We start from the raw sequence: 3,717 nt of genomic DNA, 5'->3' as shown, positions 1-3,717 counted from the left end.
ATGTTGAAAGATTTCCACAATAATAATAATAATAATAATAATAATATATCTTTTATTGTCATTGCACGTCAGTGCAACGAGATTTAGTGATGTTACTTCTTGAAGCCAACATACTATTTTCATCCACTGATGTGCTCAGAATGAATGAATAAATATGATTAAGATGTTTAAGAAGGAACTGCAGATGCTGGAAAATCGAATGCAGACAAAAATTCTGGAGAAACTCAGCGGGTGAGACAGCATCTATGGAACGAAGGAAATAGGCAACGTTTCGGGCCGGGTCTGAAGAATGAATATGATTGTCACTTTCAGATTCAATCCTCGAACGTATATGCATGTGCACAATTAATACGTCTTGCAAAATGTAACGTTTACCATTTCTAACATCTTTACTCTGCTGTTTCCCCACTACTTTGTTATATCGGCATCATTTCTACGTTGACACAATTAGTTTAATACATAATAATAATAATAATAATAATAATAATAAATTTTATTTAATGGGCGCCTTTCAGACATCTCAAGGACACCTTACATAGTAATCGGAATAAAAACATATAATCGGAATAGAACAGGTAAAAAAGACATCACAGAGACACAAATTAAAAACAGAATTCAATCCAAAAACAGAAAATCAAAAACACAGTGTGAAGAGAGAGCAGCGGCAGCCAAAGCGCGCCAGCGTCCACTCTCTGTTCACGGCAGCCATCTTGGACACAGACCTACAGGACTACAATTAGACAAAAAAATCATCCCCCCACAGTGGGTAGCACTGTGGAGGAAGGCACAATGTCCAGTCCCCACCCCATGTTCACCCCAAAGTCAGGCCTATTGAGGCCACCGCAATTGCCTCTACGGAGGCCCGATGTCCCTGGCCGTTCTCACCGGGTGGTCTTGCCACGGCGTCGGGAGAGTCCTTTCGGCGGCTGGGCCACCTGGAACATTTAGTTACATGTTTAGTCCTACTGGTTTTGAAGTCCTAATCATTCATAGAAAATAGGTGTGATACTGATTCGTTTTCAGTGACATCTTTGTCTGATGAAGGACCACAAGCAAACTGATTTTTTTATTTTTCACATGGATTTCTAAATTCCAATTCTGTCAAAACAACTCTGGTACCGAATGAAGAAAGAGACAAACAGAGAGAGAGGGGGGGAAAAAAGTTAAAAGGCTATCAGAGACAGAAAATGCAAAATGATGTAGTGAGGCAGGAAGGAAGGACTTAGTGTTCAAGAAGGAACTGCAGATGCTGGAAGATCGAAGGTACACAAAATTGCTGGAGAAACTCAGCGGGTGCAGCAGCATCTGTGGAGCGAAGGAAATAGGCTACGTTTCGGGCCGAAACCCTTCTTCAGACTTATCCCTAACTGGCCGAGGACAGACTCAAAGACACAGTTCCAATGATGCTTCTAGTGCAGTGCTAGGAAGAGAGAGAGGAACTTTAAGCACACAGTAAGTATAAATATTAGGATATTTTGTTCCAAGATTTCTTCCTCACTAGATGTTGCATGGTAACTAGAGAAAACAAGAAAATCTGAACTGATTAGAAAATGCATGATTTTTAGCTATAACTCGGTGATCTCAAGCAAGGGCAGAGTTGGATAACAGTTTAAAGGTCTCCCTCAGTATGCGCCCTCTAATATCGCTTAAAGGTGAGATATCTGACCTTTTGTTGTATGGGTAATTTTAGGTTTCGTTATATTGTCGTGTGTAACGAGATACAGTGAATAAGCTTTGTTTTGCAATCTGTCCAATCTAATCAGATAATACTCGATATAAATACAATCGGGCCAAACTCAATGTACAGTAGGGAGAGCAAACGGAAAGATACAGAGTGAAAATATAATTCTTAGTATTGGAACATAGAACAGTACTCTACAAGCCCTTCGACCGATAATGTCTGTGCCAAACATGATGCCGAGATCAACTCTTATCTGCCTGCACGTCATCTACATCCCTGCCTGCACGTCATCTACATCCCAAAGATTGACACAAAATGCTGGAGTAAATGCGGGATAGGGTTAGTCAAAGGTCTCGTAAATGCCACTATCATGTCCGCATCTAACACCACTCCAGCAGCGCGTTCCAGGCACTCACCACCCTCTATATAAAATATGCTCCCCGCGTTTACACCCTCTGTGTAAAATACATCTCCTTTACATTCTAACACTCGCACTTTAAAGCTATGCCATCCAGTATTTGATTTTTGAATCCTGGGCATCATCTCGCACAAGTTCCAGAGACAAGGTTCAATGTCCACATTGGGATAGAGATGAATGAAATACAGTAGCTTGTGAAAGGACCATTCCGAAGCCTGATAACAGAGGGGAAGAAGCTTTATAATAAATCCCAGCAGAAAACAGTTCCTCTGGTCATACTAATTTGCTTAAAGTGAAAGCTCCGGAGGCCCGGACCATGGGTGAACATCAGGAACATTGAGGAAGATGACTGACTTTAGTACCTTTCCCCACAGTGGGAAACTTTTTGATTCTGCTGTGTGAGGATTTTTATGTTGGACTCTATTGTGTGTTGTGTTCTTTATTTTTATTGTATGGCTGTATGCAAAAACAAATTTCAGACCTCGGTCTGGCAATAAAGTACCATTGTATCATATCGTATTGTATGAATGAATATCAGTGAACTTGCATCTTCTGAGTGACTCCTTCTGAGAAAGAAAAGAAAAATGTTGCATTTATGAGCAACTAGTTATGTTCATGTATGTGTTTGGCCAGTGGTTAAGAACTGATTCCTTATTATGTTACAACTGTTTTGAGCGACAATAGAAAGAGGAAACACTATTAGAGATTTAATCTGAAAATAGAACTTTTTTGAAGTGTGTTTATGAAACTGCATCGCACTGCTGAAGTTTGTGATTGAAGCAAAAATCCATGTCTGTTTAAGATTAAATGAGGTAGAAAAACATAGAAAATAGGTGCAGGAGTAGGCCATTCAGCCCTTTGAGCCTATGTGAGTGAACGGAATGGGAAGAAAGGATGGAAGCAAAGATGGCACGTGAAATTTGGGCTGCTGCTCGCAAGGAGGATAATAGAAAAATGGGTCATTTTGTGCTAGGTGATGTATTTTTGTTTTTGTGATTTCCTTGGCACTTAAGGGGCACAGTGGAGCAGCAGGTAGAGCTGCTCTCCCACAGGGTAAAAGACCTGACCTCGGGTACTGCCAATGTGCAGTTTGCACAGTCTCCCAGTGACCGCATGGGATTCCTCCGGGTGCTTCAGTTTCCTCCCACATCCCTAAGACATACTTACTTACTGCCTATTCTGCCTCCTGGCATGTAGAGCAGCAACAAAGGTCCTCCACTGTAACACAGTAGTGTTGATTCTTTCAGTTGCTGTTTCCGTAACATATTTGTTGTACGAGACAGGATTGTTAGCCCTGTGCTCAACCTGCTACCTACAGGACCAGTGGATCGCTCTTCGTCTCGCCTCTTACCCTTCGACCTGTCCAGCATGGGAGACCCTAACAGGAGACGAATCTCCCGCTGGCATAGCTCTAGGGGTCACTGAGACACACAAGCTCCCCGACCACGACAAGGTTGCAATCCAACGGTAGACATACTGGTTTAAGTTAATTACCCATTGTAAAATTGCCCCTAATATGGCAGGAAAGTGGGGATAACACGGGAATAGTGTGAATGGATGACCGATGGTCAGAGTGGACTGGTTGGGCTGAGGGCCTGTTACAATGCTGATTCTGTGG

This window comes from Amblyraja radiata, chromosome 39 (assembly GCF_010909765.2).
Source record: "Amblyraja radiata isolate CabotCenter1 chromosome 39, sAmbRad1.1.pri, whole genome shotgun sequence".
Lineage (NCBI taxonomy): Eukaryota > Metazoa > Chordata > Chondrichthyes > Rajiformes > Rajidae > Amblyraja > Amblyraja radiata.
This window is presented reverse-complemented; position numbering follows the sequence as displayed.